The sequence below is a fragment of the Lithobates pipiens genome, unplaced genomic scaffold, assembly GCF_037356315.1.
Source record: "Lithobates pipiens isolate NorthernLeopardFrog02 unplaced genomic scaffold, aLitPip1_a1.2 Scaffold_28, whole genome shotgun sequence".
NCBI classification, from domain to species: domain Eukaryota; kingdom Metazoa; phylum Chordata; class Amphibia; order Anura; family Ranidae; genus Lithobates; species Lithobates pipiens.
Genome location: NW_027507789.1, coordinates 80,734,907 through 80,750,450, shown reverse-complemented (window position 1 = coordinate 80,750,450; position 15,544 = coordinate 80,734,907). Strand labels below are relative to the sequence as shown.

At 44.0% G+C, this 15,544-nt stretch overlaps 1 pseudogene; it reads right to left on the bottom strand.

Annotated features, from left to right (window-relative positions):
* Nucleotides 1-1,760: 1,760 nt before the first annotated feature.
* Nucleotides 1,761-1,879, bottom strand: LOC143937206 (5S ribosomal RNA; annotated as a pseudogene).
* Between the last annotated feature and the right edge of the window lie 13,665 nt (nucleotides 1,880-15,544).

Sequence of the window (15,544 nt, the reverse complement as noted above, 5' to 3'; positions counted from 1 at the left end):
CCCACCATTTATCCACAAATGGGAGAGGGACTTAGGCATCACATTTACCCCACAACAGATAGGGAAGATCCTGACCTTAGTACATAAAGCTTCCATCGCAAACCAATATCAAGATACAAGATAGTCTCACGCTGGTATAGAGTCCCATACCTTCTGAATAAAATGGATAGATCGATCCCGGATGTTTGTTGGAGGTGAAATTCAGATATGGGGACCATGGGACACCTTTTCTGGGCATGCCCGACCTTGAGGAACTTTCCTCCAACACTTGACCGAACAGCCTGTTCGAAAATACAAAAAAACCCCTCACGATGCAACTCCTGAATGCCGCCTGGGCCTGCATTCCCGCACTGTGGAGGCAGCCTCAGCCCCCATCCAAGGTGCTGTGGTATTCCAAAGTCAATCATATTCTCCGGATAGAAGAATTGACCGCCACCCTTCACAACACTGAAGAGGCATTTAGTGTTACATGAAGGCCCTGGAGGTATTTTACTGGTACTCGAGACTACATTCGGGAGGTGAGCAGTGCCTCCGTCCCAGAAAACGACTGAACATCTAACGTTTACCTACGTAGGCCATGTCTGCCCTGGGTGGCATTCCCCCCCTCCTTTTTGTCTTTATTTTTCTTTTTTTCCCCGTCGCCATCCCCCCACCTCCTCTCTCTCCGTCTTTGCACTCTCTTCTTCCCCCGTCCTCCCTTTTGACTATGCCTTGTCTCCTTACTAGCCTTCGGGACCCAGAAGAACCCCAGGGTTCTGGACATGACCGGCTCATATTTTACTCTGGTTCACGTAGGTCATGATAAGCTGGCTCACTGTGGTCCCAGTTGTTCTCCATGATTACATTTGTCCGAACGGAGCTGCACTAGTTATACTGTACTACATGTCGGAGGTGGGGTTTCTCTATTTTCTGCATGAAACTGTAGGACTCCCCTCTGAGAACCCAGAGTTATTTGGCTGCCTATTTTTTGTTGGCATGTAATTGTGACCCTGGGTCATGCTGTATGGTTGACTGTTATATTTATGTTGTTCTACTTAATAAAAGAATAATAAAAATAAAGAAAATAAGTCAATGCCAACAACTTAAAACTAAAGCCTATGGCATCGAGAAATCCCAGGCGGTCTCCCATCCAGGTACTAACCATGTCCCAACCCTGCTTAGCCTCTGAGATCAAATGCACGCTCAACCCTCTTGACAAACGCCAAGATGGTCACCTTGGGAAACAAACAAAAAAAACAAGTCAACGCCAACAACATAAAAAGAAGCCTGCGGCATCTGGAAAACCCAGGCGGTCTCCCATCCAGGTACAAACCAGGCCCAACCCTGCTTAGCCTCTGAGACCAAACGAGATTGGGCGCTTTCAGGGTGTTGTGCCCGTAGGCAATTTCTTTGTGCACTCTCAACCCTCTTGACAAATGCCAAGATGGTCACCTTGGGAAACAAGGGAAAAAAAACAGGTCAAAGCCAACAACATAAAAATAATCCTACGGCATCCGGTATTCCCAGGCGATCTCCCAATCAAGACACTAACCAGACCAGATCCTTCTATGTCACCTGGTCTTTCCAGGCAGTCTCCCACCCAGGTACTAACCAGTCCTGATGCTCCTAAGCCTCTGAAATCAGACGAGATCGGGTGCTTTCAGTGTGATGTGGCCGTAAGCGTTCTCTTCAAGACACGCCCAACCCTCTTGACAAACGCCAAGATGGTCGCCTTGAGAAACAAGCGAAAAAAACAGTTCAAAGCCAACAACAAAAAAAGAAGTCTATGGCACCTGGTATTTCCAGGCGGTCTCCCATCCAGGTACTAACCAGGACCGACACTGTTTAGCCTCTGAGATCAGATGAGATTGGGCGCTTTCAGGGTGATGGGGCCGTAGGTGATCTCTTTGGGCACTCTCAACCCTCTTGTTAAACACCAAGATGGTCACCTTGGGAAATAAGCGAAAATAAACAGGTAAAAGCCAACAACATAAAAAGAAGCCTACGGCACCTGGTATTCACAGATGGTCTCCCATACAGGTATTAACCAGGCTGTACACTGCTAGGCCTCCGAGATCAGATGAGATTGTGCACTTTCAGGGTGATGTGGCCATAGGTGTTCTATTTAGACACTCTCAACCCTCTTGACAAATACCAAGATGGTTATCTTGGGAAACAAGTGAAAAAAAAAAAGGTCAACCCCAACAACATAGACCCTGGCGGTCTCCCATCTGACCCAGACCCTGCTTAGCCTCTGAGATCGGGCGCTTTCAGGGTGATGTGACCTCAGGCGAACGCTTTGGGACATACTCAAAACTCTTGACTGATGCTAAAATGGTCACCTTGGGAAACAAGCGAAAGAAAAACAGGTCAAAGCCAACAATATAAAAAGATTCCTACGGCACCTTTAATTAGGTACTATCCAGGCCGGACCCTGCTTAGCCTCTGAGATCAGATAAGATCGGGCACTTTCAGGGGGATGTGGCCGTAGGAGATTTCTTTGGGCTCTCTCAGCCCTCTTGACAAATGCCAAGATGATCACCTTGGGAAACAAGCGGAAAAAAAAAACCATGTCAACGCCAACAACATAAAAAGAATGCTACGGCACCTGGTATTCCCAGTTGGTCTCCCATCCAGTTACTAATCAGGCCCGACAATGCTTAGCCTCCGAGATCAGACAAGATCAGGCACTTTCAAGGGGATGGGGCCATAGGCGATCTCTTCGGGCACTCTCAACCATCATGACAAACGCCAACATGGTCATCTTGGGAAACAAGCGAAAAAAAAAACAAGTCATTGCCAAAATTGGAGGCTAAGCAGGGTTGGGCAATCAGTTTCCTTGCCTGAAATAGGCATCTCAGAACTGCCATCTGGCTACTTCCCGGGTTTCCAACTCCTTCAACTAATCCCAGGAGACAATACTTCGCCTCCATCCTGGTGGAGGTTCCAACGACCCGATCAATGGTTCCTGTCACCTCTGTCCAGTAGCGGATCAACTTCGGGCATCTCCAAAACATGTGCATCATGTCTCCCCCCATGTTCCCGCACCGGGGGCAACTTGCGTCCGGCCGTTCGGCCAAACTGAAAAAGTTTACGAGGAGCATAATAGGTTCTATATAATAAGAACAGATGTGACATCCTGTGTGAGGAGAGCCACAATTCACCACAGGCAGGATTCCTGTGGCCAATTATAGCTCAGGGGGGTTTAGTACACACCCCACACTATATAAGGCCGCCAGCATGGCGGCCTTGTATAGTGTGTTGCGGTGGTCAGGGAAAGAGGACGCTCTTTACTGCTTGGGAACCTAGCACTGTTACAGTGGGTGTTATGTGCCTCCTGCACAGTACACACCTGAAGCTACCCTTTATTACTGGTGTTCAATTTCTGCAATACATGCATCTGCAGTGCAGAAGTTAGAGTCGGTGTTGTGTGCCTCCTGCACAGTATACACCTTATTGCTGGTGTTCTGTTTCTGTAATACAGGAACCTAGTACTGTTACAGTGCTAGGGTGTACAGAGAAGCTGGTATATATAGAAGACTACAGCATACAGAAGAAAGGCTAGTGAATACAGAATACAGGTTTCGTGTATGTAGATAGGCTTGAGTATACAGAGATGCTAGAGTAAACAGTGAGGCTGGGGTACACAGAGAGGCTAGTTTAAAGACAAATACAAAGATGTTAGTGTATATAGAGAGGTTAGTGTATAGAGAGAGTCGAGTGTATACAGAAAGGACAGTGCATATAGAGAAGCTAGTGTATACAGAAAGGGTATACATGAAAGCTGACATTCTATACAGAAGACTGGGTAGTGTATACAGAGAGTCTAGTGGGTACAGAAGACAGGCTGGTGTATTCTAGCTAGTTTTTACAGTCTAGTGTATACAGAAGACAGGCTGTGGTATACAGAGAGTTTAGTGTATTCAGAGAGTCTAGTGTATACAGTCGGCGAGTGTATACATAAGACTGGCTAGTTTACACAGTGTTTACAGAGATGCAAGAGTGTACAGAGAAGCTGGTATATATAGAAGACTACAGCATACAGAAGAAAGGCTAGTTAATACACAATACAGAAGACTCGTGTATGTAGATAGGCTTGAGTATACAGAGATGCTAGAGTAAACAGTGAGGCTGGGGTACACAGAGAGGCTAATTTAAAGAGAGGCTAGTATATACAAAGATGTTAGTGTATATAGAGAGGTTAATGTATAGAGAGGGTCGAGAGTATACAGAAAGGACAGTGCATATAGAGAAACTAGTGTATACAGAAGACAGGCTTGGGTATACATCAAAGCTGACAGTGTATACAGAAGACTGAGTAGTGCATACAGAGAGTCTATTGGGTAAAGAAGACAGGCTGGTGTATTCTAGCTAGTTTTTACAGTCTAATGTATAAAGAAGACAGGCTGTGGTATACTGAGGGTTTAGTGTATTCAGAGAGTCTAGTGTACAGAGATGCAAGGGTGTACAGAGAAGCGAGAAGCTAGTATATATAAGGCTAGTGAATACAGGCTAGTGAATACAGAATACAGACTCGTGTAAGCAGATAGGCTTGAGTATACAGAGATGCTAGAGTAAACAATGAGGCTGGGGTACACAGAGAGGCTAATTTAAAGAGAGGCTAGTATATACAAAGATGTTAGTGTATATAGAGAGGTTAGTGTATAGAGAGAGTCGAGTGTATACAGATAGGACAGTGGATATAGAGAGACTAGTGTATACAGAAGACAGGCTTGGGTATACATGCAAGCTGACAGTGTATACAGAAGACTGGGTAGTGTATACAGAGATTCTAGTGGGTACAGAAGACAGGCTGGTGTATTCTAGCTAGTGTTTACAGTCTAGTGTATACAGAAGACAGGCTGTGGTATACAGAGGGTTTAGTGTATTACAGAGATGCAAGGGTGTACAGAGAAGCTAGTATATATAAAAGACTACAGCATACAGAAGAAAGGCTAGTGAATACAGAATAAAGGCTGGCTTCTACGGAGAGGCTACCACTACGGAGATGCAGAACACTATATATAGAGAGAGGGTATATAGAGAGGCTAGATTATACAGAGAGGCTAGTGCATAGAGTGAAGCTATTGTATATAGAAGCCTGGTTAGTGTATACAGAGAAGCTAGTGTGTACAGAAGAAAGGCTAGACAGGCTATAAAGAGAGACAAGTTTTTACAGAAGACAGTTTGGGGTATACAGAGATGCTAGTTTATACAGAGAGACTAATGTATACAGAAGACAGGCTAGGGCATACAGAAGACAGAAGACGGGCCAGTGTATTCAGAACATAGGCTAGTGTATATCGAAGACAGGCTATTGTATGCAGAAGACCGGCTAGTGTAAACATGCTGGTGTATATAGAGAGGCTAGTGAATTTAGAGGGTAGGCTAAGTGATAACAGAAGACAATCTGGGCTATACAGAGACATCTCATCATTTCATCTAGCTCACATCTCTAATGGAGTTTGTCTCATTGCCAGGTTATGCCTTTTCATTCTTATGCTAAATATAGATCACTACACGATTTTAATCATCCACATCAAGCATGCAATGAAACTATCATACATCAAAATAAACCATGTACTCTTTTGCTCTATTTTGCATATTTGTACCGGAACTGTGAGTATGTGACAGTCCTGACACACCATCCTGACTTATTTTTCTTTATTTCTTATTAGAAATGGAGAGTACTATCTCAAAATCCGCTTAAATCTATTCACTTCCATGAGTTCTACCGCTAATTGTACCTTAATGCAAAATGTTCACAAAACCATCCATTTGCTACCAGACATGCTGCACATACTAAGAGTAATGTAACTATCGCTCTCTAACGATGTAAACAGTTTTATTGCTTTTCTGACATTGACCGAGTATCTCTGACATTAACTGAGTATCTCTCTGCACTATGATCTTAATAATAATAATAATAATAATAATAATAATAGGATTGCGTAATGCAAAGATCAACTAGTCTAATATAAGCTTTCTCATTGGTACCGGCATATCCTTTAAATTTAGACTAACGCAACTATTTCTCGGCCATTTTCAAGCTAAGCTTTCAATCTCTTACCTTTGAACTGCGATACTTCCTCCCTACAATATTAAGCCATTTAAATGTCCTATTGGTCGCCTATATTATACAACTCTCTGAAAAGCCTATATGTAGAGAATAAAACTAGTCTTACATCTTAATAAAACAGTTTTATTACTCAACCAGTATCAGCTGTCATGTACTGTATTACTTCTTTTTCTCCACCTTATCTGTCACAGTTAGAACACAGTGACAAAACATTTCTTTTTACCGCAGCAAAATGTGAGAAAAGCAGTGTAAGCCGTCTTTCTGCCATATGCAACCATCTCTCGCTACCTCTATGCAATAGGATTCTCTTTCCAGAAAACAGTCAGTGTAAGCCGTCTTCGTGCGTAACAAAATTAATGGAACGATTTACACGTTAGAATTTGCAAGCTACGTCAATTTACTATTAAATAGAGTACCTTTGCATTTATCCCTTGACTTTGCAACTATCCCTTGATCCCTTTTGTGTATTCACTTTATCTCGACCTATATATGCTGCCTCAATATTTTCCTAATTTGTTTTGCTATACTTATTATTATTATATTATAGAGATTACTAACTCTAAATCTTTGTAAACCTAACCATAGTTATAATGTCTACAGCTAATTTTACGTTAAAGCAAAATTCACACAAAACCATCTTTTTAAAACCTTTTACACACTGCACATTAAGAGTAATGCAATCATCTCTCGCTACCTCTATGCAATAGGATTCTCTTTCCAGTGGAAACGGAAAACAGTCAGTGTAAGCCGTCTTCTTGAGCATCAAAATTAATGGAACGATTTACACGTTGGAATTTGCAAGCTACGTCAATTTACTGTTAAATAGAGTACCTTTGCATTTATCCCTTGACTTTGCTACTATCCCTTGATCCCTTTTGTGTATTCACTATATCTCGACCTATACATACTGCCTCAAAATTTTCCTAATTTGTTTTGCTATACTTATTATTATTATTTTATAGAGATTACTATCTCTAAATCATTGTATCAAGTTATAAAGTCTACAGCTAATTTTACGTTAAAGCAAAAGTCACACAAAACCATCTTTTTAAAACCTTTTACACACTGCACATTAAGATTAATGCAACCATCTCTCGCTACCTCTATGCAATAGGATTCTCTTTCTGACTCTATTTTGTGTATTACTTCTTCTCCACATTAACTGTCACACTGATAACCATTTGTAACACATAACACTTGCAACACATTTTTTAACAGCGGCAAAATGTGAGAAAAGCAGTGGGACGGTTTACTTGATTGAGAAGTGGTTGCAGTAGCAAAGCAAAGCAATACAGTTTGATTACATTAATAACACATAATGCAACTATTTTACATTCATTTTACATTCACATCATGCATACATCCTAATGTAAGCTGTCTATCACTATTAATGTTCATGATTACTGATACATTATGCCGATGACCAGTTTCCACGGAAAACAGTCAGTGTAAGCCGTCTTCGTGCGTAGCATAATTAATGGAACGATTTACACGTTGGAATTTTCAAGCTACGTCAATTTACTCTTAAATACCCTTTAGCTGCTTAGCTCACACTTTGCTGTATGTAGCCGCGTTTACATGTAAGTAACCAATGGGGATTGACATTTCATGTCCATCTCACATCTCTAATGCAATTTGTCTCTTTGCCATGTCATACTTTGCCAGTTATTATACTTTCTCATCCGATAGAAACCTAGTCGTTGCTGATATTTCATGATTACAGCAATCATCTCATCTAATTGCTATTCCGACATTTTGCCTTGGTATTACTTTGCAACGCTCTATTGAACAATGTAAAGGTAAGCTAGATATTTTGTGTATTTCCACTTAAACTCTACCTGTATATACTGTCTCAATATTATCCTTTCTAATTTTGCTAAATTAGATTATAGAGTTTGCTATGTCTAAATCCAGGTTACCTACTCACCTTTATTACGTATACTGCTAATTTTAGGATAATACAAAACCATCTTATTGCTTCTTTACACGCTGCACATGTTAAGAGTAATGCAATGCTACCGTGAACAGTTTAATTACTCGTCTCACAGTAACTGGTATCTCTCTGCTATAGGAAACTGAATTTGTACTAGAACGATCACTCATCTAATATCAGTCCACTCAGTGCTACCGGGATAACTTTTAAATTTAGAGTAATGAAATGATTTCTCAGTCATTTTGGAGCTACTGCAACTAACGCTTCCGATCGCATTGCGACTGCAATACTTAATCTCTGCTATTGCAGAATATTTAGCTGTTGACACGTAATTAACTTGATTGATAAAAACCTACACACGTTGTTGCTGTTATTTCGTGTATTTCCACTTAAACCCGTTATAGTTATTTTGCTATATTTATTACTAGTATAAACAGATTACTATCTCTAAATCCTGGTAAACCAGCTCACACTAAACCATCTAATTTCTACCTTACACGCAGCACATATTAACATATTAACATTTAGCCGGTATAGTGAAATAGTAAACGAAATGTGTAGATCACTCATCTAATATCGTCTTTTCAGTGCTACCGGAACAACTTTTAAATTTAGAGTAATGCAACGATATCTCAGTTTTATGAAGCTACTGCAACTAACGCTTTGGATCTCTTTCCTGATAAATTACGCTCTGCAATATTAAGCCATGTAAATTGTCCTATTGGTCTGCTAACAATGCTATGTATAATAATACAAATCTTTTAAAAGCAATATCGTCTCACTGCAATACTTACACTCTGCATAATATATATGAATAATGCGAATAATGCTAATAATAAAGTCGTCTAAAACTCGGCTATAAGTAGAGAATAAAACTATCTTACATCAAAATAAACCATGTACTGCCAAACCAATAACGGCCAATTACTTAACGTCTATCAGTCAATGACTTAACAAAATAAACTTTAGCACTCTTTTGCTCTATTTTGAATAGTTGTAGTTCTCCACATTAACTGTCACATTGATATCACCACTGACAACACACCACTTTTTAACAGCACCAAAATATGAAAAAAGCACTTTATATGTTTCAAAGGTAGTTGCATCCATCTCTACATACCCAGGACGTTCTTCTGTATAATCTAGCCTATCTGTATACACTAGCCTGTCTTTTCTACACATTAGCCTCTCTGTATAAACTAGCCGGTCCTCTGTATACACTAGTCCGTCTGTATACACTAGGAAGTCTGTGGAACCAAGCCTCTCTCTCTGCATACCCTAGCCTCCATCTCTTACATAAACCAGGACCTTCTTCTGTATAATCTAGCCTATCTGTATACACTAGCCTGTCTTTTGTACACATTAGCCTCTCTGTGTAAACTAGCCGGTCTACTGTATACACTAGTCCATCTGTATACACTAGCAAGTCTGCATACTCCTGCCTCTCTGTGTAACCCAGCCTCGCTCTCTCTCTCTGTATACCCTAGCCTCCATCTCTGCATACCCAGGACGTTCTTCTGTATAATCTAGCCTATCTGTATAAACTATCCTGTCTTTTGTACACATTAACCTCTCTGTATAAACTAGCCGGTCCTCTGTATACACTAGTCCGTCGGTATACACTAGCATCTCTTTATACATTAGCTCTCTGTATACCCAAGCCTCTCTGTATACACTAGTCCACCGGTATACACTAGCAAGTCTGCATACACTAGCCTCTCTTTGTAACCCAACTTCTCTCTCTGCATACCCAGGACGTTCTTCTCTATAATCTAGCCTATTTGTATACACTAGCCTGTCTTTTGTACACATTAGCCTCTCTGTATAAACTAGCCGGTCCTCTGTATACACTAGTCCATCTGTATACACTAGCAAGTATGCGTACTCTAGCCTCTCTCTCTGTATACCTTAGCCTCCATCTCTGCATACCCAGGACGTTCTTCTGTATAATCTAGCCTATCTGTATAATCTAGCCTATCTGTATACACTAGCCATCCATCTCTGCATACCCAGGACGTTCTTCTCTATAATCTAGCCTATTTGTATACACTAGCCTGTCTTTTGTACACATTTGCCTCTCTGTTTAAACTAACCGGTCTTCTGTATACACTAGTCCGCCTGTATACACTAGCAAGTATGCATACTCTAGCCTCTCTCTCTGTATACCCTAGCAAGTCTGCATACTCCTGCCTCTCTGTGTAACCCAGCCTCACTCTCTCTCTGTATACCCTAGCCTCCATCTCTGCATACCCAGGACGTTCTTTTGTATAATCTAGCCTATCTGTATAAACTAGCCTGTCTTTTGTACACATTAGCCTCTCTGTATAAACTAGCCGGTCTACTGTATACACTAGTCCATCTGTATACACTAGCAAGTCTGCATACTCCTGCCTCTCTGTGTAACACAGTCTCTCTCTCTGTATACCCTAGCCTCCATCTCTGCATACCCAGGACATTCTTCTGTATAATCTAGCCTGTGTTTTGTACACTTTAGCCTCTCTGTATAAACTAGCCGGTCTTCTGCATACACGAGTCTCTCTGTATACCCTTGGATGTCTTTTGTATACACTAGCTGCTCTTTATACATTAGCTCTCTGTATACCCAAGCCTCTCTGTATACACTAGTCCGTCTGTATACACTAGCAAGTCTGCATACACATGCCTCTCTGTGTAACCCAGCCTCTCTCTCTGCATACCCAAGATGTTCTTCTCTATAATCTAGCCTATTTGTATACACTAGCCTGTCTTTTGCACACATTAGCCTCCCTATATAAACTAGCCGGTCTTCTGTATACACTAGTCCGTCTGTATACACTAGCAAGTATGCATACTCTAGCCTCTCTCTCTGTATACCCTAGCCTCCATCTCTGCATACCCAGGACGTTCTTCTGTATAATCTAGCCTATCTATATACACTAGTGTATATATGACAGACTAGTGTATACAGAGGACCGACTAATGTGTACAGATAGGCTAGATTATACAGAAGAACGTCCTGGGTATGCAGAGCGCTCAGCTTTGAGGTATGGCCAACGTGAGTAATATGAGGGACACTCCTCACCCCCGCCCCCACCTACCAGATATGACTTTCATCCCCTTGCCCTCTCTGCCCCGGTCATCTGGTGGCAGTTTTATGCACTCCCTGGCCCCCACCCATTCATAATCCTTACCGACCTTTCTTTCCGCTGCTCACAGAAACACACTGGATGACTTGTCTAATTAACCAACTTGTACAAGACACCGCTATCCTCCTGTCTGACACCGGTCCCCCTTGGAGGCTTTACCCCTCACTGTTTGGGTGGTCCCTGCCTCTCCCTGGATGCTCCACATATACCACAACGACATTGTCAGAGGGGCACCACTTGACAGGACACGGGGCTGTCATGCCGGTGGCATCTCCCATTGGAGGAAGGGATGATGGCCCCAACCCCTTGGCAGCAGGTTCTTTCATGTACAGACCAGGGCGGCTCATCTTCCCTTCTGGAGTCTTGACCTTAGATGGGGGATTTGCACTTTGGGGGGTCTGAGTGATACCTAATGCGCTGTACTGGAAGGGCTTGACATTCCCGCATATGTGTCCCCTCCCCCTGGCTCCCACCTACTCTTTGCCGACATTGCCTTCTGCAGCTTTCGGGGACCCTGGATGACTTATTTATTGAGCCTATTGGTACGAGACACTGCTTCCCTCCAGGGTGACTCTGGACCCCCCTGGAGGATTTACCCCTTACTGTTTGGGCAGTCCCAGCCTCCCTCTGGAGATGCAGGAGAGACACTAATTGGCGGGCCCCAGGACTGCTGCTCGGGTGAAGTCTCCCATTGGATGGAGGGATGGTGGCCCCAGCCCCTGGCCTGCCGGATTTTCCATGCACCGACCAGGGCTGCTTCTCTTTCATCTTGATGTGGTGACCATGGAGGGGAGGAGTTGAAATTTATGGGGTCCGGGTGTTTGCTGGTGGGAGTGCGCTAAAGGACTTGACATTTCTGCATGTTTGTCCCCTCTCCCCTGTTTCCCCCCTCCCTTCCCCCCCTTCCCACCCTTCCCTTCCCTCCTTTCCCTCCCCCTTTCCCCCTTCCACTCCCCCTTTCCCCCCTTCCACTCCCTCTTTCCCCCCTTCCCTGCCCCTTTTCCCCCCGGGGCGTGGACGGGGGAGAGGGGGTAAGGAGAGGACAATCTGCCAAAGGGAGAAATGCATTTGTTCGGGGACTGCATGTACTTTAGGGGTATGGGACGGGGGGTGGTGGATCCCATTCTGTGATGCCTTTTCTGTTGTGACGGGCTCCCTCGTGCATGCCTACGTTTAGGGCGAGCCGAGGAGACCCCTCAGTGCTAACAGTTATATGCTCTACCTCTGTTTTGGTTATACTATTGTTTTTTGTTTCTTTAATGTTACTGATTGTCTTTTATTTGCATACCGGTATCAGACGTGACATTTACCACTGCCGGGGCTGGGGGGACTAGGATTCGGGGGCTCCCTCTCCAACCTGTCTACCCAATTACCCAAGTAGGACAGCGCGTTAAACCCAGTGTACATCTGGTAAGCGCTATAGCATAATTGTGCTGTTTTAGTATACCCTTCCTGTACTGTTGAGTGCGGACAACCTTTAATTTCCCTCTCCCCCTGGGGTTGAGGTGCCCGGCCTCTTTTTCCCTTTACCTTTCCTTGCATTTGCCCTTCCTTTCTCCCCCTTAGTTCCCGCCATGCATTACCTACCCAAAACCTACCTTGGTTCAACTTTCTTTGCTTTTCTCTGATGTCCCCCTCCCCCTCCCCGAGGAGCGATGGCAGACTCAGTCAAGGTCACCTCTCTAAACGTTAAGGGACTAAACTCCCCTGAAAAACGGTGGATCCTCCTGTGAGAACTGAACACATCCTGTACTGATGTGGCCTTTATACAAGAAACACATTTTAAAAATACTAGCCTCCCCTTTCTATGGTCGAGATCCTTCCCTAAGGTCTACCACTCTACTAACCCCTCCTCTCCATTCTGATCTCTAGCAGGCTCCCCTGGGTTCTCCAGGATTCTCTGGTGGACCCTGGGGGCCAATATCTTTTTCTTAGGGGCCACATTGGAGAGCGCCTTTTTACATTTGCCACTGTGTACGCTCCCAATGATCACCAAGACACGTTATGTGACTTTCGGGAGGGCCAATTGATATTAGGTGGGGACTTTAATGTCCCCTTTCGCCATCGGTTGACACTTCTGCCTCTTGCTCCTCGCTCCCTACCCCTCACCTAGGTCTCTATTCTGGCACCTTAATGAGAGCCTCCTCCAGATACCGGAAGTTTTAGCAGATGTGACCAGGGAATTGGACCTTTATTTCCAAGAAAACTAAAGCAGGACTGTGACCCGGGGATAATTTGGGAGGCTCACAAGTCAGTACTCCGCAGGGTACTTATCAGGCACGGGGCGCGCATCAAACGAACACGGAAGGAACAGCTTGCTAATCTGTTTCGTGAACTTGCCTCTGTGGAAGCGAAACATAAACATACCCCCTTACGGACCTTAGAGATTGAATTGGGGACACTCCATACCCATATTGCTGTCCTACTCCATTATAAAGCGAAAGCGGCACTCCAGTTTTGTCGTAAACTGACGTAGGAGTCAGAGGACAAATGCAGAAAAATCTTAGCCAGGTGGGTAAAGGAGTTGAAATCTGGCTCTTACATACCACAGTTGATAGATGAGAATGGCCAGAGGGCCTCTACCCCAACCCAAATAGTCGAAGTCTTTGAAAAATGTTACTCTGATCTCTACAACCTGCCCGATTCAGGGTCTGGACAGGACAATATAGACAGATATGTAACCGGTTCTGGTCTACCAACCCTCTCATCGGAATCACGGGAGTACTTGGAGGACCCGATCACACTGGAAGAAGTCCAGACGGCCGTGGGACCTCCGAAGGTGGGTAAGGCTCCGGGCCCTGACGGATATACCGCACAATACTTTAAGACCTTCCTCCCTATTCTCGGCCCGCGCTTGGTGAATTTATTTAATACTCTGAGCTCGAATGGGGATTTTCCTGAGGATACCCTTAGAGCCCACATCTCGTTGATACCTAAGGAGGGCAAAGACCCGGGCCTATGTGGGAGCTACAGACCCATTTCCCTCCAATATTCGGTCCTAAAACTATTCTCTAACTCCTCGCCACGTGATTGGCACATCACTTGTAGTCCCTTATACATATTGACCAGTTAGGTTTTATTCCCACCAGGGAAGATAGGGACAACACCACTAAGGTGCTTACCCTGATCCGTAAAGCAAAGTCATCTGGGACCCCTTGTCTTTTCATGAGTACTGATGCCGAGAAGGCTTTTGATCGGGTCAAATGGACATTAATGTTCTCGGTCCTTCGCCATATAGGTCTGAGTGAACGGATGCTGGCATGGATAAGTAAGATATACTCACGTACTTACATTCCACCGGACATCGCGCGTACGTTTATGTTGAACTTCCCCCCACCCCTTGTCACTAAGATCCGCAGTTTGCTTCACGGGTGGCATTCTGGCCTCCATTCCTGGTTCAGCAGATGCAATCTCATTAAAATGAACATACTCCCTAAATTTACTTATCTTTTCCAAGCTCTCCCGATCCAGATTCCAGTCCTGTTTTTTAAGCAAGCTCAATCCTTGCTCACTCAATTTAACTGGGCCCACAAAAATCCCAGACCTAAGCGGTCACAGCTGACATTGTCTAAACAACAGGGAGGGTTGGTTCTCCCTAACTTGCGACGCTACTACCTGGCCTCCCATCTGGGGCGTGTATTGGACTGGAATCGAAACAAATTTTCTAAGCTCACTCCCGAATCCCGAATAAGAAGCGCCATGTGGTGCTATAAGTATTTACCCACAGAATTTATGTCACATCCCACTATAGGGGCTTAGTTGAAAGTCAGTCACCTGATCGCTACCCAAAACACACTCACGTCTTTGACTTCCCCCCTATTCCCTATACGTGGCCATCCAACCTTTGAACTGGGGACCCACTTAGAAATTCCAACCTAGACAATGCATCTAAATTCGTCATTGATGGAAAATGGCCTTCTTTCTCAACCCTAACAGATCCGACAGGGCTTTCCAACTGCCTTTTTGGAGAGCGGCGCAACGACATCATTTTCTCCATTCCATCCCCAATCCTCAAACGTTCGCCCGCCCTCAGACGGAGTTCGAGACTCTATGCAGGAGCGAAGGCCCTTTGGCCCACATTCTCTCTCAAACAGATTACCCACACTTAACCTGTCTGGCCAACTGGGAAAAGGACCTTAATTGCTAATTTTCCCCAGCACAGAGACAACGCATTATCACTTTGGCTCTCAAAATGTCGCTGTGCACGAAGATACAGGAGACGAATTTTAAACTTCTCACCAGGTGGTATTTGACACCATCAAAGCTGCAGAAATGTTTCCCCTCTTCCTCGAACATATGCTGGAGGTGTGGAGAAGAAGAGGGCACGTTGCTGCACATTTTTTGGTCCTGCCTCAGCTTGGTGGACTTCTGGACAGAGATCCGATGCATGACACAAAAATTCACAGACTTCTCCATCCAGGAAGAGGC